Genomic DNA, 21,298 nt, shown 5'->3' with positions numbered 1-21,298 from the left:
TCTCACTGCAAGGGCAGCCCTCTGTGAGCTCAGAGGCCCCTAAGGAGATTGATGCAACCACAAGGGTGGTGAAGTGCTTTCCCAAGATACTTTGTTTCAGTTTTGACTATTAAGAGTTTAAATGAGAGTTTACTTGCCATGCCCAAATAAGCTTTACCTGTGAACTGAACTTGAAAATAGCTGACATGTCCAAACAGGGAAAGTAAGAGACTCCTGTGCAGTCCTGCCTCCGACCTCCAAGCCCCACACGACCCTCTTAGGACTGTTTACTTCCTCCGAGAATTTGGCTTCAGTGGTTACTCTGGGGCTCTGTCTTCCTGCTCACCTCGCGCCATTCCTCATACCAAACCTCAGCCAGTACCTACCTAAACTAAGGAAAGCCATGAGCCTTAGGCTCTTCACAGGCCTTCAGCATTGGGTCTCTATTTGAGCTTACCTGGCTGTGGGAACACCTTGAAAGAAGGATTCTGTGGGTTGTTCCGGCCAGTCTTTAACCGTGACACATGAAGAGGCTTGGTGCCTATTGGGGGAGAGTTTTGTCTGGGAGGTAAAACACAGCAAAGCTGAGACTTCATCTTTAAAGATCAAATTACAAGCTGGGCGGTGGTGGTGCACTCGGGAGGCAGAGGCAGACAGATCTCTGTGAGTTCGAGGCCAGCCCGGTCTACAGAGTAAGATCCAGGACAGGCACCAAAACTACAAAGAGAAATCCTGTCTCAAAAAACCAAAAAAATAATAATAATAAAATAAAAAATAAAAAAATCAAATTACAATCCCATGTTAGTCCGATTTCCATCCCCATGACACAGCACTGAGAAACAACTTCTATAGAAGAACAGCTGCTTTGGGGTCATGTTCCAGAGGTTCCTGCCCATGGTCATGAGCTTTGCAAGTGGCCTCTGGGGAGCTGGAGGAAGGAGGCACTGGAACCCCAGTATCACCTGCCAAGTCATGCCTCTGGGTACCTCACTTTCTTTCTCTAGGTCCTGCCACCAACTCCCAGTACCTCCACAGACTAGTGACCAAACAAGCCTTTACACATGGCCTTTGAGGGCATTTTACATCCAAACTACAATACCTTCATGTACTCCAAGTTCACCTTCCAAGTGTGTAACTGGGCGGTTTTTAGTACATTCACAGAATTGTGCAACCATCACTATCTGATGACCCAAAACAGTTTTATTACCCCCTCCCCCAATAATAGGAAATAAACCTATTTCCCTCCAGCTGCTCCAGCATCTAGTAATTTACTTTCTGTCTCTGGATTTGCAAAATGTGGTAAGCCAATGTAAATGGAATCATATGCTGTATAACCTTTGTCCTCAGTTCTCCTCGGCAGTTCTCCAGTTCATCCTGGAGATAAGATGTATCAGAGATGAAGATTTCCCTTTTGTCTGGGTGAATAATCTTCTAGTGTGTGACCTTATTTTCTTTAGTTGTTCATCCTGACAGATGTTTGAATTGTGTTTTCTTCTTTAGCTTTAATGAATAAGGCTGCTTTGCATACTCCTGCACAGGAGAGTGTGTGTGAACATACTGTTTAAGTGTTCTTCAGGGTACCTAGGAGTAAAGTTGCTGCGTAATATTTCTTAATGGCATTGATGACAGTGTGTCTGATTCAGTGTTCAACACCATCAGAACTACTATTAGAGTAACTGTATTTACCTGTTCGAAGAACCACTGAGCCACTTCCATGGCCTTCAGCAGCCTGTGAGGGACTAGTTTCTCAGTCTTGCTGGCCTTGTCATCTGTGAGCCACAGTTAGTCCCGGGGCAATGAAGTGGGCACCCTTGAGGCTTTGGTTTGCATTTCCCATGGCTGATGCTGCTGAGCATCTCTTTGTACGCTTATTTGGCTATAATTTCTTTTCTGATGTCTGTCTCTTTGTTGATTGGTTGTTTGGTTGCCAGGATGCCTCTAGGCATTTGCTCTCACTGAACTATGTCCCTGGTCCATGGTTTCCTAATGGCATTGATGACAGTGTGTCTGACTCAGTGTTCAACACCACCAGCACTGCTATTAGTACTACACATCGTGTTTTATGGTGACATTCACGTTTGGGGCTATAACAGATAAGCGTCAATGTTTAACCAGCTTCCTGTAACAGGGTGGCTTGTCAAGTGGCCCCTTCTTGTGGGTTCATCGTTGTTTGGGGGCTCATCGGCATCTTCTGTGTCTAGCAGCTACAGGTCATGGAAGCAGAAAGAGAGGTTATAGCTGTTTCTAAGAAGCCCGGGCTTGCACAGTATGCATTCCTTCTACTCGTGTACCACTGAGGACAAAAACAGTCTACTCGAGTGTGCCTAGACCGCCACTTCTTAGGGGAGCATGAATGTTGCGAGCACCTTGGCCACAGTGTAGGAAAACAAACTGTCATTTGCTAACTAGTATTCTAGTACTTTCATATATTGTATCTCATTGTCTGAGTACAGGGTGCTTAATGGGACATTGCCCTCATTTTATAAAAGAGAAAATTAAGTTTGGAGAGCAGAAGCATCTTTTCCAAGGAGCAGAGGTCAAATTTTAATCCAGGACTCTTTGCCACTTAGCCCGAGCTTTATAGTCCCCAGGTATTACTGAAGAACACCAAACTACCTGGGTGGAGAAACAGGAAAAGGGGGGTTATCTTTCTCCCACACTGCTGGAACCCGGAACCCTTTACAAACAGTGGCACGCCTCTAGGCCCCATGAGCCAGCTGCCCATTGCTCTCTCCAGAGCAGCTGTTGAGCACAGCTCCCAGGCCAGAGTGCTTCCCCACAGCTCACCATCTTTGGCGCTGCTGACAACCCCTCTGTCATGTGCACTTTTCTTTACAAGCATCCATCCAGGGAGCTCCACAGGCCTTCAACAAGAGTGTACTCCTTCTGCACAGATGCCTGTCCTAATGGGCTGTAGTAAACTCACTGGGGTTTTGTGAGTGAGAAAATCCTCTGTGTACAGGTTCGCTCAGTGCCTTTGCATGGCCATCAGCATCTTATTGGTTTGTTTCCCTTAATTGATCGACTTAAATAATTGACAAGATTTCCACTTGGATTGCAGCACTCAGGTTCTCCAGTAGCGTTTTACATATTAATAAGCTGTGGATGATTCATCAGAACAAGAGAGAAGAAAAAGGAAGACAAGATTCTGTGGACTCCATTAGAATCAGTGGAACCAGTAGTTATGATTTTACCTTCATAGATGTAATCTCAGTTTACTCTACCCCACCTTAATGTAGTCCTTCAGAAGATGTGCAAACAGCTCTCTTCACTAACGTGCTGCAGAGCAAATGTCAAGAGAAGCTTCCTTTAGCTTCTAGAGCTGTACCTGTTCTAACTGGGAGGTAGCATGGGTAGGGGTGGTCAGATACACAGAAGCCTTAGCCCTGGATGCTTGGCCCTGCTCTGGCTTGCTTTCAAGGTGAAGGATTCTTCCTGTTGTGGATAATCACGCTTTGGTATTGACAGTTTTTTAAAAATGTTTGTGCGCCTCTTGTTCTAACCTTTAGACCTTACATTCTCTTCCTCTGCTCTCCTCTAAATTGTAGAACCCTAATCTTTTCTAACAAATGCAAACAGCATGTAGAACATTAAACAATACAGGGGCTTGTAATCGGAAAGCCAACCTTGACCTTTGCACCTTCTGTCCACTCCTCAGGGGGAGTGCCTTTGACTTGCTGGTAGATTTTTGTTTTTGTCTCCTGCTGACTTCTATACTACCAACAGCATCTTATTCCTTATTCATTTACCAGCTTTAGTAACTGCTTTCTCTCTTCTGGGGTGTTTTCTTTTTAGTTCTATATAGTGCAGCATTTAAAAATGAACAGTATACCTGACTTCTAAGTTCTGGTCCATCCATTAAGGACGGAACCTCTTGACTTCCCACGATGTTGATGGAGAAATGGATACTTGTGTTTTGCTCTCTCTCCTGCTTCTGATTTTTGTCTTTCTTTTCTTTTCCCTTTTTCTGTCAGCTGTTTGACCACATTAATATTGTAAAGGTTTGTGATGCTTATTTTTGCTATAACTTAGAGTTAAACTTTCTGTATGGCCATAAAGACCCTGAAAAGGAAACAACTAAGAAGTCATTGTGATGTTGTGGGTATCTAAACACTGTCCATACAATATCTAGTAATTGTTCACTGAGGGAAACACTGTACCGCAACTCTAAACACATCCCCCCTCCCCCCCTTCTCCTCCCCTTTCCCCGAGCAGAGTGTGTGCTGGATTCCAGCAGAGGGACAGGGTTCTGTGAGTGCTCACAATGATCCCACTGCTAAGTAGCTGCCTAACCAGCTTTTTGTTGCCCAAGGTTCCTAATTGCTTAGTTTTCCTGATACCAAAGCTCCTGGAGCTTCCTGTGCATTCATTGGTTCATTCTGAGCAAATTGCTTCTGAACCTACTCCGGCAGTTGTGACCTAAGATTTCTTTTCTTTCCTATCTAGGCTGGCTTCTTTTTTTTTTTTTTTTTTTTTTTAGAATGTTGAAGGGTTAACAAAATCCTTTCTCTGTGAATGAGATACTGACCTTGGACCCAGTTCCCTTTCTTGATCCATTGTCCCTGAAACCTCACAGAGTAGAATATTAGCTATGCTGTTAAGCAGCGTTGCTTATGATAAAAATCATCTCTGAGCCGGGCGGTGGTGGCACACACCTTTAATCCCAGCACTCGGTAGGCAGAGCCAGGCGGATCTCTGTGAGTTCGAGGCCAGCCTGGGCTACCAAGTGAGTTCCAGGAAAGGCGCAAAGCTACACAGAGAAACCCTGTCTCGAAAAACCAAAAAAAAAAAAAAAAAATCATCTCTGGCCTGGGAGGCTGTAGGTCTGTGGTCAGAAACTCCAGCTGGGACTCCCTGGGAGTGATGACTTTGTAACTGGGCATGCCCTGTTATTCTGAGACAGAGCTCAGGCTATGACAAGGGAAGATGCTTTGTATTTGGAGTGTGAAGTTTATCTCTGAGGATCTCCACCTGCCTATTACTGAGTCACACTGTGCAGGACACACAGTTGTGTAAACTCTACAAGGAAGAAACACCTGGTGCTGTCCTGTGGTTGGTCGCTTCTCCATCCTCTCTCACAGTCGCCCTGAAGCCCAGTATACTTGTTTGGTCTTTTGATCTGAATATTTAGTTGAGACCATTGATAGACACTGTATGCAGTAAATCTGTAGATTAAGTTTTTTCAGAAAAGGCATGCCAAAAGCAGATAATAAGAATGCTAGTGTGACAGATGTGAGCCACCATGCCTGCCTTCCCTTTGTAGTTCTTGGAAGCCGTAGTAGAGGCTTTCAGAAGTGGAGAAAAGTAAAAGTGGGTGTAATGTGTGCCATCTTGCATCTAAGTTCCCCAAATGCTACAGCTCCCTTAGGGTCAGCCATTGGTAGAGCAGTCCCTTAGGGTCAGCCATTGGTAGGGCAGTCCCTTAGGGTCAGCCATTGGTAGAGCAGTGCCTTAGGGTCAGCCATTGGTAGTCCAGTCCCTTAGGGTCAGCCATTGGTAGAGCTGTCCCTTAGGGTCAGCCATTGGTAGAGCTGTCCCTTAGGGTCATCCATTGGTAGAGCTGTCCCTTAGGGTCAGCCATTGGTAGGGCAGTCCCTTAGGGTCAGCCATTGGTAGAGCTGTCCCTTAGGGTCGGCCATTGGTAGGGCAGTCCCTTAGGGTCAGCCATTGGTAGTCCAGTCCCTTAGGGTCAGCCATTGGTAGAGCTGTCCCTTAGGGTCAGCCATTGGTAGAGCTGTCCCTTAGGGTCAGCCATTGGTAGAGCCGTCCCTTAGGGTCAGCCATTGGTAGGGCAGTCCCTTAGGGTCAGCCATTGGTAGAGCTGTCCCTTAGGGTCATCCATTGGTAGAGCTGTCCCTTAGGGTCAGCCATTGGTAGGGCAGTCCCTTAGGGTCAGCCATTGGTAGGGCAGTCCCTTAGGGTCAGCCATTGGTAGGGCAGTGCCTTGCACTGCTTTCTGTCTTTTTCTCTGCCTAACCTGTCCTGCAGCTGTCTTACCTCCTGTTGGGGTGTATTTCTCAAGTGCTGACCTCATTGTGTTCACACTGTAACCATTTCTTCGTCTGTCAAAGTAGTAGTGACCTTTGCCTTCTGTCCCCCGGACCAGTGCCGTGGCAAGCATTTTGGCAAATGGAAAGATTAGGTCTGATGAATTGAGTGGTGATGGAAATAGTATCTTGTTATTGAGAGTTCTCTGGTTATAATCTGGGACCTCTGGCATAACTCGTGGGCCCCAGTGTGTTGGTTACGCTACGGCACTGCTCGTGGCTGGCTGCTGCCCACGGCGGCCGTGCCAACAGAGGAGAGTGCTGGTCGGAAGAATCACAAGCCATGGTTACCTTTTTAGAGCTTTATTGGGGGAGGTGAGAGGACAGAAGGAAGGAAAGAGAGCAGAAAGAGAAGGGGACACACAGAGGGCCCGCCTGCATTTTATGCTGGGATGCCATCACAGGCTGGTGACGTAATTAAGGACAAAATCCTTACACAGTGTCCTCACAGAGTAATGTCTGCCTGCCAGATTGGCTGCCCAGCTCCCTCCTGAAAGGCTTCAGGGTTTTCCAGTGTAAGAATTCATTAAAAAGGATGTTGCAGAGAGAAACACATGTACACTGAGAGTGATAAAGCAGAGTCCAGGACTATAGAGTGTAATCAAAAGAAGGGAGAGATGTAGAAAACCCAGAGGAACTGTGTATGCCACCATGTTAATAGTAATTGCCCTTGTGCAGTTGGGTTATGGAAATTATTTCTAATTTTCTATATTTTTGACCAATTCACACATACTTCTTGGAAAAATATTTTTAGAAAAAGCTGCATTTGAGGAAAGTTTTTTCTTCTGTTTTGTTTGTTTTTCCCCTCACTCCTCTCCTCCCATCCCCTCCCCATCCACTCCTCCTCCCTTTCTGTTCAGAAAAGGGCAGGACTCCCATGGATATCAACAAAACATGGCGTATCAGGTTGCAATAGGACTAAGCACCTCCCCTGTATTAAGGCTGGGCAAGACAACCCAGTATGAGGAGTAGGGTCCCAAAAGCCAGCCAGAGAACTAGGGGCAGCCCTGCTCCCACTGTTAGGAGCCCCACAAGTGGGCCAAACTACACAACTGTCACATATATGCAGAGGGCCTAGGTTGATCCCATGTAGGCTCCCTGGTTGTCGGTTTAGACTCTGTGAGAACCTATGAGCCCAGATTAGTTGGTTTTGTGAGTTTTCTTGTGAAGTTCTTGACCCTCTGGCTTCTACAATCCTTTCTCTCTTCAGCAGGATTCCCCGGATGTGGCCTGATGTTGGCCGTGGGTCTCCGCATCTGTTTCCATCAGTTGCTGAATCGAAGCCTCTAGATTGACAGTTGGACTAGTCTCCAATGTATGAGTAGAGCAGAATCTCACTCGGCATCATTACATTGACATTTTTTCCCTCTAGTCGTGTTCGGTTTTATCCTGGGTCTCTGGGCTCTTCAGCCTCTGGGTCCTAGCTCTCCAGGCAGTGTCAGGGGTGGGCCTCAGACTGGACCAGTCATTGGTTGGCCACACCCCCTTACTCTCATTACTACTCTTACCCCAGCACATCCCATAGGCAGGACAGACTGTAGGTCAAAGGTTATGTGGCTGGGTTGGTATCCTAACCCTCCACTGGAAGTCTTGCTTGGTCACAGGAGATGGTCAGTTCAGGCTGTATGTCCACTATTGCTAGGAGACTTAACTGGGGTCATCCTTGTAGATTCCTGGGAGTTTCCCTTGCACCGGTTTCTGTCTCACCCGGAAATGTGCCCCCTTTCCAGTTATCTCTTTTGGTATACTTCCCCTCCACCCCCCACCGATCCCTCATGTTCTCATCCCCACCTGTCCCCAGTCCACCCCAAAATCTATTATATTTACCCTTCCCAGGGATATCCAAATATCCCCCCTTGGGCTTTCCTTGTTACCTAGCCTCTCTGGGTCTGTGGATTGTATGTAGCATGACTATTTCAAATTTCCTTCTGTGGATTGTAGCATGGTTATTTCAAATTTTCTATATCTTTTTACCAATTTACACGTATTTCATGGAAAAATATTTATAGAAAAAGCTTCATTTGAGGACACCTTTCTTGCTACAGAGATAAGTGCTCTGTAGCTGTGTGCCCTTGCCTGCCTTGGCATAGCTGGGCTGCCAGAGCAAACTGTTTTCTTCCCTGTCAGTCCTAAATCAAGGAAGTGAGTGTTGTGTGGAGCTCTAGCCCAGCAGCTCCTCGGCTACTTGATTCAAGGGCCCAAGCAGCACCCTCTTCCCAGCGCTCCTGGAGGGCCTGCCAGCCTCCCACCTGAGCCAGGCTTGAGCCTACACACTTTCTACAGCATTCCGATATGAACTCTTCTCCCTGACTTCTCCAGTGTATGCCTCACAGTCCCTGTGTCCTGGGAAGACCAGCCCCTCCCACCCCACCCCCACCCCGTCTGCTCCCTGCTCTCCACATGATGGCATCCACATCTGAGGAGCACTGTGCCCCTGGCTGCATGTTCAGACACTCAGACCCCAGGAAGCACATGTCTGTCTGGGCTCTTTCTGTAACTTCTTCATCCACTGGGAATCTGAGAAAGAAGAGGAATTATGTTTCTTCTTCCAAGCGCTTCCCTGGCTGAGGACAGCAGGACACTTGAAGGTGGAGAGGTAGAGCCTCTTGGGGAGTGTGAGAATGAAAGCCAGCATATTTAAACCTAGTGAGTGACTGACTTTGCCTTGGCTCTCTGCACCGTCTTTCCCACTGTTGGCGACAGTTTAGAAAGCATTTCCCCACCTGTTTTATCTCTTAGCCAGAATTCAGCATACCAAAAGCCTTGAGTTAGTTCTAGGAAGTCATGGCTAGCCATGCAGTTTGGAGTCGTATGTAAAGTGCTCATTGTCACAAACATGCCAAAAGGCAAGTGTTTTGTTTGTTTTTATGTGTTTGAATGCTTGCCTGCATGTGTTATGTATACCACGTATGTGCCCAGCTCCCTCAGAGATCAGGAAGCGGCATCAGATCCCTGAAACTGGTTGGGAGCCACCATGTGGGTGCTAGGAACCGAACCCAGGTCCTCTGCAAGAGCCAACTGTGCTCTCTAGCCATGAGCCATCTTGTCAGCTGCAGCAGGTGGGTTTTGAAGAGGGTAAAGTCTCCACCATTGCTGCTGCTGCTGAGAAATTCTTAGTGTCAGGTTCCATTTCAGGGAAGGGCTGTCACTGAGACAGGCTGAAAGTCCAGGCTCCTCCCTCTTCTCCCCCTGCTGGCTTGGAGCATGTTTACTCCTTCCTGCTGGAGGTGCAGGCCAATTAATGGGTGCTGGATGTGTAATTGTCACTTTCCAACAGCTGGATGGAGATGTTATTTTTCTCTCTTCATATTTAATTCCATTTTTTCACACTTTGACAATAATGAAAAAGCCAGTCATGTTCTTCCCTTTATTTTTTAAAGGGCAAACTCTGATGTTAATTTTTGTCAAGACTTTAAGAACCTGAAGGATAAAGAGACACATCCTTGTAAAAGGAACCTCCATCCCCCCACGCCCGCCTCCAGCAGACTTCAGATAAAACACCCAGATGTCGTTTGAAAAGGGGCAGATTCCTGAGTATCAGAGCTTGTCTGTGGAGGGGCCTGGGTGCCACTCCAGACTCAGAGGCGCCTTTGAGCCACACTGCTGCTTCTGAGCGAAGAAAGGCCTTAAGTAGATGAATGTTTTAGAGACCAGAACATCAACAGGCAGTTAGTTGGCCATATCTGTGCTTTTAAAGAGGACTTTTTACATAAAGTTTTTATGTAAAACTTTATCCGTATAGGGGAAGACATGTAGGAAACAGATTGGGAGCTGAGCATGTGAATTGCCTGAGTACTAACTTTGGAGCTGTCTGCAGGTTGAGGGTGAGAATCCTCCCTACCCAGAGTGTTTGGCAGCTGAAGGAAATAGTCGTCTTGGGTAGTAACTGAGAATCTTCCAGCTCTCAATCCCATCTTCCTTGTTTAGCCACAGAGCTGCATTATTCTGCGAGGATAATAACTTTCTGCATTATTTTAAAAAATGAAGCATACCTTAATGAAACTTTCTTCATGAGCTGTGTGAACATCGGAGGGAATCTTTTGTCATGGGATAACTTTCATATTACTGTTATATTTCAAGTGGCAAAATAAATAAAGGTCACACTAGTTCAACTACCGTCATTTCTCCAGTTGACTAGCTGGTCTCCCCACTTTTTTCTACACTCTCCACAGATTGACTGCCCATACTAGAGCCAGAGTGGACTTTCCAAGCACAGCTTTATCATCTTCCCTGCTTAGGAGCCCTTGTTCTCGGAATCAGAACCAAAATTCCTCACATAGCTGGGGTCGAGCTATTGGCTCTCCCCTGCCTCTCCAGCCACCCACCTCACTACCTGCTCTCAGTTCTCATCTCTAGCTTCCCTCCCATCCCATCACACACGGCTCTGTCCTAGTTCAGACCTCTTGTACTTGTGGTGGTGGCCCAGTCTGGGCCCACACTGCTGCCTTTTGACCAGTTCATCACAGTTACATAGTCAAGACTCTCTGCTTCAAGCAAAATCTGGCTCACCACCCAGAGGGTGACTGAAATGTCTCATGGCGTTCATTTGCATGTAGTTAAATTGCTGCTGCTCTTCTCCGCTGGACAAGACAAGAGAAGAAAGGTCCTGTTCCTTTCCTCACTTGTTTATCCGTTGGAACCTAGCAGTGGCCCAGCACTCATAGGGCCACATTTACTGGTCTGAGTGAGGAGATGTGTAAGTACCATCACTGTCTCCGAGTGTGCGCACACATTGGCTTCACTTGCAGAGCTGTCTAGACACCTTTATCTGCCATCTCTGAGTTTCATCAGGAAGTCCATGCACCCCAGTTCAGATGCTAACACATGGAGCAAGATGAGCTTATGGGAGGGAAAAGAGTGGTCCCAACAGTGCCATTTGTGTAGATTTGGGTATATCCTTCCAACTTCTCTTCCGTTGTCCATCTGCCATCTTTGATTCGGTGACAGCCCAGTCCCCAGACTTTACTTCATGGCTGCCAGAGGTTTAGTATTCTCTGCTCCCCACATCTATTCATTGTCCCTCAGGTTATGACTTGGATCCACAGTAACAGTGTGTCTCTAGAGGTTGGTTATAGGCTGGGAGTCCCATTACGTCTCTCTCTAGCTACTGTTGGGAAAGTTCTTTATGGAAGGCCAAGTGCTTTTAGTTAGAACTTGTACCAACTGTGCCCCATTCACGTCAGAAATGGATTTGACTTAAAATCCCAGCTTTGTCAGGTTAATAGGTCTCAAAGGTTTCTCTGAATTTTCAGAGTAATAAGTTTAAAAAATTTATTTTTTTTTTTTAAGAACACTGACCTTGAACTCTGGAGAGGGACTCAAAACTACTCACAAGACATTTGTGTGCCTCTTGCTACAAGGAAAATCTGACTACCAGAGTGGTCCTGGCTCTGAGGCCCTGGAGCCTAGCCACCTCTCCTGGCCTTGGGTGGCACCAGAGCATCATGCCCCAGCACTGGCTGGGTATGTTGCATCGCCTTGGCCTTCTGCTGTAGACACTAGGTGTAGGGCCTGCCTCTCAACCCTAGAGCAGACTGGGACCACAGTAGCAGTCATTCTAGAAACCCATGGTCAGGATGGCATCTCTGAAACATGGAAGGAGAGACCCATGGGTTGTCCTTGAGCAAAGGCACAGGAAGGGAGAGCACACTTTTTAGAGTGACCAGCCTCAGTTTCCAGATGATAGCCTGAAAGTCTGAGCCAGCCTCTTAAGTCCTAATGAGGTTTTCTTGGTGATCACATATCGATTAATACTGGCTCAGTCCTATCCCAGAGTGTAAAGAGACTTGTGTTTTCTTCCTAGGCTTAAGAAAAAGAGGGTGGAGGGGGGCTCCAGGAGTCAACTCTTGTGGCTGAGGGGTACTCTTCCTAACTGTCTTAGTCTCTTGGCTTCCCTTCTTCTTGCATCATTCCCATTGGTCCTTTCCTAAAGAGGGCACACTGCTCATACTCACCATCTGCTCGCCCTGCCCTGCAGCTCCTCCCACGGGGCCCCTCCTCACCTAGCCTCTTTCCCTTCACTTGCTCTCCACAGTTGGCCTGTGATTCCTTCCAGTTTCTACCCTCCCTTGAACACCCCTGGCTCCATTCTTTCTCTTCCCATGGCTTCTGTCCCGCAGACCTCCGCGCCTCTTTCCTGCTGAGTCTTTAGTCGGCTCTGGTAGATCCCCTCTGTCCTGTTTGTTCCTTGCTGTTCTAGAGTCTGTAGCCCTGGCTGTGGGTCGTTACTGCTCCTACTTCTTTGTCCCCATAGAGCAGCTTCAGCTGTCCGCTGGAGACGGTCCCGGACTATACCTAGTGTGTCCTTTGTCTCCTCATGACCAGCTCTTGTCTTGTTTTCCAGTGTCCTGTTCACTACTGCACGCGTGGTTAGACCACACACACGTCATTTCCGTAGTGCTCTGATCCAGCCGAGCTCCTCAGCCTTCCTGCTGTAGTGCTCTCCTCACAGCTGAGTTCCTACTTGCCTTTTAGTCCAGACCGGTTACCAAGTCCATGCTTAGCTCAGGCGTCTTTATTTCCTCCAGCTCACCTTCACGTTTCTGCCTCCGCAGTTTCTCCTAAGACCCCAACCAGTGATCAGTTCTCCCTGACCTTAGCCTTGGATACTTTTTCATACAATTTGATAATAATTTTATGGACTCTTAGGTCTGTATCCCAGAAGGGACAAAGGGAGAAAGATAGATTGGGAGGAAATGACGCTATAAAATTCCAGCCATTTTTCCTTGTAAACTGTCATTGTCCTCCTGAAGTACAGAGCTAGCATATTCCACAGAAGCTCTGTTGCTCTGTAATCATATCCACAGCCCAACCAGCTTTCATTGAGTTTCATGTTAGCTGAAGACTTTGCACAGGAGGCCCATGCTGTAGTACCAGGAGAAGTCCTGAAGAGACCAGGAGACATTTTAGTGTCATATCCATGTTACCCCTTTGTCTGTACAACAGCAGCAACAGGAACAGTCCAGAGTACTAGCTAGCATCAGAAACCGCGTTAAGAGCCTTTGAAAGTCTTAGTCCAGGCTTCCTCCATGCAGATGGGAAGTTGAGGTGGAGAACACAGTGCTTTCCCAACTTCACGTCTAATGGTGGGGTATGGATCAGGACCCAAAGGCTCTAAGTCCCTGCCCTCAGAAGTTTGTATGGCTTGTAATACCACGGTTGTTGGTTTGGTTGTTTGTTTGGGGTAGGGTTTGATTTTTGTTTTGAGAGTTGTTTTGTTTTGTTTTTGAGACAGGGTCTCTCTGTGTAGCCCTGGCTGTCCTGGAACTCACTCTGTAGACCAGGCTGGCCTCAAACTCAGAGATCCACCTGCCTCTGCCTCTCAAGTGCTGGGATTAAAGGTTTGTGCCTCTGCTGCCCAACTAACACCATGGCTTTTTTAAAAGAAAGATTACAGTAGTGCTGTGAGAATATAGATATGTTCAGAGCATAGCATAAAGTCGGGATGTTTTCTGGCCCCTGACCCCTGCCCTTGGTCCACATTACAGCAGAGAGACAGTGAGTTTACAATCAAAAGTCCTCTGAGCTCAGATTTTAAAACATATGGCAGTAGAAGTCAGAAAGAGACTGACTTCCAGAGCTGTAACAGAGGCCCCAGACTACAGAGAAACCCACCTTTATTTTTACATGATTTCCTATCTATAATCACTGTTACTTCTTCCCCAGAATGTTAATTTGTACAGCCTAATAGCTGTATCATAATTCATAGTTTGAAATTACGTTTTTAAAGTACAGTCCCTACACCAGTATTCAAATCTAGATCACCCAGGGGTTCATTATCCAGCCTTATAACATATTAGCCTCTGTTTTCCTTACTTTTTCTTCCTGTTACCTACTTTTAAAAAATCATTACACTGTTCATTAGGCCATTTATTAAACTGTTTCCTCCCACCGAGTGGGACTTGCATGTGTGTTTTTCCTTTTGTTTTAAGCCGGGACCCATAAAGCATATCTCCCCCCCAGCTGACATTTTCTTTTCATGATCCCTTGAAATGGAGTGTAAGTGAATTTGAGCACAGTGTTGTAAATTATGCACTGAGTATCAGTAATAAACATTTCTTACAAAGTTTTAGAGTGTAGTTTTAGGGTGGTGATCATCTGGAATTGCACACATTTGCCAGCTGCTGTGGGGGAAGGGAGGGAGGCTCTCTTCACAGACCTTGTTTTTTCTCTCCTTTATCCAAATGTATCTAACAATACAGAGCCGTATTACACTCATAAACAAAACAAAAGAGTGTTTGTGCCCTAGTGACATGGCTTGGCAACCTGGACCCGCTGAATGGCCATCTTGTTTTTCCTTCTCCCTCCAGGCAGCATTGAAGTTGTCCCAGAGAGCCCGTGTTCCCAGCTACAGAAGCCATCTCAGTCATTGTTGCTTGCCATCTCTGGTGCTCAGAGCCTCGGGGTGAATTTCTGCTTCAGCAAAGGGCCTCATGCAGCCTGGGAGAAGCAACTGTGAGGCAGTGCCAGGCTAGAGTAGCTGGTTGTGTTTTCCAGGGAGCTGCTGAGTCTTCCGACTATATGGTCTCTCCTCTAGGGTACTTTGAGAGTGTGGAAGGAAGGACCCTGGAAGCCTACTTATCTGTCTCATGTATCTCAATCTTCTGAACATATTTTTTTCTAACTGAAGATCCAGTCTTGTGCCACCCTGTTGTTGAAGTCCCAGATTTAAACAAACAGGGCTCAAGTTCATGCCCTCGGCACCATTAGCCCCTGTTCCCAGAGCCTCTACCTGTTGTCATCAGGTGCTGCTGGCAGGCTAACTGAGCCCCAGTGCACAGAGATGACCAGAGAACCCCATAACATCAAGCAGTAGTCAGGGGGTTTGGTTAAGAAAAAGCAGCCTCAATTACAGAGGCATTTGTGGACTTGTAGTCTGAGTTCAGATTTATAACTTCATGTCACAGTGGTATGATATTCCAGCATTAATATTAATTAACTATAAATGTCTGAGGAGATGAGAAGGGCCTAGGAGACACAGCCCTCTTAAGCCTTTTACATTTGGGAAGAGAACTGCTGCAGTTTTCTCCTATTACGACTTCCTAATTAACATTATAATTCAACTGGTACTGAATCACTTCCCGGCTAGGAACCCCAGTCTGTGAGGCATGGGGCCCAGGTTAGCTCAAAAACCTGACACCGATTCACTAACTTGGCAGGCATATTCTGAGCCATTGCTTTAGGCCAGACACTGAGCTGGCTGGCACCTACCTTGTGGGCTCACTGCTTAAGCACACTCCAGGGGCTCAGGACCCTGCCAGAGTAAGATGCTGTGATCCAGGTGCAGTTGGAGGATTTGTGAATTCGGACACACTGAGCTAGGCCACATCTTCTCCAGTTGAGTCTTGAGGAGTAAAGCACATGCTTTTAACCAGGAATTGTGCTGCACAGGCAGGTGGGGTTGGCCTGGGTGGATAAATACAAATCACTGTGTCTCTTGCAGCCTGCTAGAGGGAAGTTCAAGTATGCCTTTGAGTGCTCATTGTTCCAGAGATGGCAGGATTGTAGCCTGCACTCTGACATTTGGCTTTTTGTTGTGTTTTGTACTGAAGCTGTTGCTCAGCCATGGGGCGGCTCAGTAATGGATGGTGTTTGGTTACACTCCTGTCCACCGTCCTAGCTGCCCTCTCTGGTGATAAGTATGATAGTCCGTTTGTAATGAGCACTTGTACTCTAGATAAACTGTAACCCTGTACCAAGTAAAATGTCATTTACCACTTTGCTGGAAAAAAAAAAAGGGCATTCTGCTTGGCTTTAGTTATAGCCAAAAGCAGGTGTTTTCCTTTCACACCAACATGATACAGTTTCAGAGGCATAGTTTTCCCACAAAATAGATTGACAAGTTAGTTTTCCAAGTTTGTCCAAGATGTGTAATAGTTACTCTTGTCCTGAACTGTCAAAGGCAAATACAACGGTTCTAAAATAGCCATCTCTGATTAAATGATGCTGTGCAGTCTTAAGCTGGCTTTCACTATCATCTCCTGCTTTTTCTCAAGGGATTAGTGTATGTTGAAGCTAGCTCAATAGCTTGGATCATAAAACTGCCAAGTGTCAAGTTATTGTTTTAAATTTCCTATAAGAGATTCTATCTTTAGTATAAAGGGAACTCTTCCCAGTGACTCAGTGCCCTTACCGAGAGAGGAAGCATCTCTTCATGCCATGTGCTTTTCTTACCCAAGTCACATGGTTTCAAGATTGGATGGGGTGCTTGCACTGATTTTTAATTTTATTAATCACAAGAAAATACACTTAAAATGTAAATAGACAAAAGCTTTCCACTGTAACCTTCCTCACGTCTGTGTCAACATAGCTTCGCATTCCCTGGGTGATCTTACACCACAAGACTACACATCTTTCTTAATAACCTAAGCTGGCTTTCTCACCATGCTACCTGCCTCTCCCCTTTCTGGGGTAGAGCTTACATCATTTAATCATGCTTTTCCTTCTGTAGGACTCGATGGTTGTACCCTGAACAGGATCAGCAGGTGATGGTTTGTGATGTCAGAGAAGCCTTGTGGATCCCTGTGATGGGAGCCCTGGTGCTGTTTCTGTGGTCACTGGGTACCAGTGTCTGACAGAACCTTCCTGCAGACATCTGTCCTGTGCTTACCTTCCTTTGTGACTTGCTAAAACCAGAGAACAGTTGCAATAAGATGCAGAAGTTGTAAGCTGACAGCTAATTTAAGAGGTGACCTTGCGCCATCTTGCACAGACAGTCGTATTTGTTCATTAGAACAAGTTGATAACCTCTGTGTACTGGAGGAGTTATGAAGAAAAGAGAAGATAGACCACTGCCTGATGTGCTGGTTACTTTCCTGTTGCAGAGATAATGTACATAAACAACCTAGAGAAGAAGGGACTTATGCTTTATGGTCCAGAGGGATAGAATCCTTCATGGCCAGGACACATGGCATGGCAGCAGGAACAGCAAGCTAGCTAGCAACATTTCACCTGGGGACAGGGAGCTGAGAGAGAGCAGAGAGCAAAGTGAAGCTGTAGACCCTGAAAAGGCCTGCCCAGTGACAGAAAGGCTGCACCTCCTAAAGGTCCCATGGCCTCCCCAAACGGTCACGCCAGCTGGGACCAAGTGTTCATATTTGTGAGCCCGTGGGGAACCACCACACATGTAGACAACATCACATCACAGAAGACTCCTGTCCACTGCTCTCCTCTCAAGGATCACCTCAGAGAAAACTGGAGTGGAAGTGATTGCTTCTAGTGTCCAGTGAAATTACAAGGTGGAGGGAGGCAAGTGGGTGGTTACGTGAGGGTGGGGACCAGGAGAGACTATGAGGGGACAAGACAGGTTCCTGTTTCCTCTCATCCATGGACTCCAGATTTGAGCATACATGGAGAGCTGGATAACATGAAAGCAGAAGAGAGAGCCAAGAGGAGGAGGAGGAGGAGGAGGAGGAGGAGGAGGACCAGCATTATTAGGGGGAGGAGGGAGAAGGGAGGTTAGCAGAGGGTGACTATAAGAAAAGCACAACAATACATGTGAATAAAAATGTCACAATGAAACCCCTTTATTTTGTATGCTAACTAAAAATAACAATGAATTAAAAATAAATAACCCATTAAAAAGAAAAAATATTCAAATCACAGGATATATGAGTAGACTTACGAAGACAGTTATTAGAACTAAAATGGTAAGCAGATTTTGCCCCTGCAGGGTTCAGCTGCTAAGCAGTGAGGGGGGACAGGTGCCCCATGGCCCCATGGTTGTACCCAGCATTTGCAGGGCTGCCAGGGCCAGGCCTGTCATCCAGCTGGCCATCCGTCTCTGAAGTTCTTTGTTTCTCAGCTCCAATCTAGACACACATCTCAAGACTGGGGACTTCAGGAGCTGTTGCCTGCTTCCTCCGGCCATGTCTTCCATTGAAATTCCCCTCTGAGTGTGAGAGTGAATATGCTCTATGCCCGCAATGCACCGACCCAGGTGGAAAGCACAGTTTTAATCAAATGTCCATAGAAGGGCTCATTTGCTACCCGAATCCCGAGAGTCCTGGTGTTATCGGCAGCTACATTTCATTTGTTTTCTGAATTTTGATTTCTAGCCCAGCCTGGTGTCTCGGGGGTTTGTGTAGTTCATTTGAATAACATTTGGGATTTCCAGTTCCCTTTTTCTTTTCTTTCTTTTTTTTTTTGTTTTTTGTTTGTTTGTTTGTTTGTTTGTTTGTTTGTTTTTCGAGGCAGTGTTTCACTATGTAGCTCTGGCTATCCTGGAACCCATTTTGTAGACCAGATTGGCCTCGAACTCACAGAGATCCACCTGCCTCTGCCTCCCAAGTGCTGGGATTAAAGAAGTATGCCATCATGTCTGGCTCCAGTTCTTTTCTTAAAAATTATTTTTGTTTTTTTACTTTGTATGTACAGGTTTTTTTACCTGCGTGTATATCTGTGTACCATTTGAGCTTAGTGCCCATGGAGGCCAGAAGAGGGCATCAGATCCCTTGAAACTGGAGTTTGACATTTGTTAACTGTGGTGTGGGGGCTGGGAATTGAATGTGGGTCCTCTGGAAGAGCAGCCAGTGCCCTTAATTGCTGAGCCATCTCTCCAACTCCAGTTCTTTGAAATATTTATTTTTTGTTTGGGGTGTGTGTGTGTGTGTGTGTGTGTGTGTGTGTGTGTGTGTGTGTGTGTCTAGCTGTATACATTTGGAGGCTAAAGAGGGTGTCAGATCCCTTGGGACTGGAGTTACAGATGTTTGGGGCATGCCTGGCTTGTTATGTGGATGCTGGGATCTAAACTTGGGTCCTCATGACTGCAACAAGCCTTCTTGGCTACTGCTGGTCATCTGCCTTGCCCCAAGATCTCCATGGAGAGACCCCTAATACTGTGGTTAGCAAATGGAACCAGTTTAAGCGAGGGTCTTTTCTTCAAAGCAGATGAGTGGCGTGCAGCCTGTTAGGATGTGGATTTCAGGCGTAGGGGTGATTTTCCAAGTTGTTCAAAACTGTGTCAGCATTCTTTGGAAGCAACTAAGTCATGTGCTTTGTTACTAGCACTCCAGAGGGAAATTAAGGGGATACTCTGGGAACTTGTAATTCTAGAGAGGACCAAAGGGACTGAGGAGTGCACACCCCACCCCATCCCAGCAGCTGGGGGAAGTGCCGCATGGTCTGATGGCACTCATGGCACTGCTTCCTGAGTGAGAGCCTTCGTCCCTGCATGAGAACATCTGGCTCCACGGACTCGGGTTCCCGGCTGATGTCCTGTCACATGCAACAGTGTTACCCCAGTGGTAGGCCTGTCCTTTGCCCCTGTCAGAGCTCCTGCGTCCCTACCTCAGAGGTCTATAGACATCCGTATTTCAGTATCATTGGTTCTCCTGTGTGGTTGTTTCTGTGCATTTGAAAGCATTCTGAAAAGTGTGTGCAGACCTTTTCAGACATCCAGAGAGAGATCCACAGCACTAGAAGGGGAGACCCGCGGGCCAACAGATGCTCACCTGTGGGTATCTATGTGACTATCGTTTCTCTGCCTGATTTCTCCTGTGACGTTTTCCATATGTGTGGGTCTCTGAGGTCTGGGGCTCTCTGCTGCAGAGATGAGCATGTCAGTTTCATTTCTGTCACTGGCCTTCTGTGTTAGACTTTAAAGTGTGCTGCTCTCAGCAGTTACTTTAGCAGTATGCTGAGAGCCATGTGGTCTTCGCAGTGAGACAGCCTTCCTACATCTCTGGCTTCAGTCATTTCTCTTCAGCTCTGTTTGCAGCTCAACCTCTGGAAGATCAGGGCTGCAGTCACAGTAAGCCCACACTTGCTTTCAGCTGCACTCTGACCCCCTAGGCTACTGACCCTCTTTTAGGGTACCTTTTTTGCCCAAAGGAAAATTCAGTGCCTACCAGTGGATCCAGCTGATGCAGACCTCTAACTGTTCACTCAGTCCACTCTACAGAGTACCCACTATGAGGTCAGCCGTGCCACACAAGTCCTGACCACCAAATTAAAGAGCCTGTGGAAGGGAGCTGAGCTTTGCAGCTGCCTGTAGACAATAATAAAGTCCAGACTGCCCTTAGGAGCAGAGCTGTGCAAGCCCCATGTGGCTATGGAGTTTACTGTACATCTCCTGTGTACTGGATATCTTAAAGGGCTTAGAGTCTGCCCAGGGGCTGTACAGGCCACTTGGTAAGGCACAGCACATGCATATGCACGTCAGTGTCAAACTTATGCTTAGTGTAGAGACTTCAGCCTTGGCCTTGATGCTGGTGACTCTGCTTTTGTGTAATAGTCTCTGCTGTCCTGCCATGCAAAGGGAGGGTGAAATACAGAAGCTGTGGACAGAGGAGGAAACCAGCCTTGCTCTGCCATGGACTGGCTGAGAGTCTCCGGGCAGGTCATCCACTCTCCCTGAGCCTCTGTCTCCACATCTGTAAAAGGCCATTCCTAAAATATGGCTTGATGCCAAGTTCTGAGGACTGTTTTTACTTTTAAAAGAGTGTATTTTATTGTTATGTTCATGATAAAAGTGTATAATAGTTAAATATAGCAGAAGGCAGGATGGATTTACCTCTGAAGTTTCTTTTAATGTTTGAATGCATGGCTCCAAAGTCCTGGCATAATACCGTGGCTACACAGGTGTACAGATCCCCACAGACATGTATGCTCCACGTGTGTGTCTGTGTGAGGGAGAACACACTCCCCTCTCTCCTTATCCTCAAGCGTGTACCTGAGCCCAAACAGCATCAGGACCACAGCTCCCCCTCCAGAGCAAAGCTGCAACCCCGAAACAAAGGGACAGCCTAAAGTCTATTAAACACCACCTCCTGGAAATGACGGCTGAACTTGAGCGTCAACGAGAATAGCAGGTAGCACCGCAAAGCGCAAGGTCAGAAGAGCTTGCCGTGTGGAGGTCAGGAAGGTCACCTTGTCCTCCTGAAATCGCAAGGGCAGCCTCACGACTGGCTGCTGTCTCCTAATGAAATATTAACACGCAGTAGGTGTTGGGTTTGCATTAAAAACGTCCTAGCATGTATATTTTTAGCTGGGACACAGTGGTATCAGTTAAAATAATTAGCCTCAGCCTGTAATCTCAAAGCCTTATCTCTCTACTCTTGCTTTTTTAGAAGGCAGATGTTTTAAAACTGATTTGAAAATCAAATTTGCCCTTCAGTGATTTCATTTGGAAGAAACAGAGAAGTAAACATTATAGAGAAGGCTTCTGGGCACATTATGCATGCAAATGTGGCAGTCAGTTCTTCTCCAGGAGAGGTGGTGACTGCTCCGGATGGGAAGGGTGAGTTGTTTAAGTGAATACAAAGGTCACCGAC

At 46.6% G+C, this 21,298-nt stretch overlaps 1 protein-coding gene across 2 annotated transcripts in view; it reads left to right on the top strand.

The window, feature by feature from the left end:
- The window catches only part of Btbd9 (BTB domain containing 9), a 369,270-nt gene that overhangs the window by 298,053 nt on the left and 49,919 nt on the right, over nucleotides 1–21,298 (top strand). The window lies entirely within an intron of this gene.

Source organism: Peromyscus californicus, unplaced genomic scaffold, assembly GCF_007827085.1.
Source record: "Peromyscus californicus insignis strain IS unplaced genomic scaffold, ASM782708v3 Scaffold_19__1_contigs__length_69161282, whole genome shotgun sequence".
In the NCBI taxonomy this organism is placed as follows: Eukaryota; Metazoa; Chordata; class Mammalia; order Rodentia; family Cricetidae; genus Peromyscus; species Peromyscus californicus.
The sequence above is the reverse complement of the archived record's forward strand: the minus strand, read 5'-3'. Positions and strand labels throughout refer to the sequence as shown.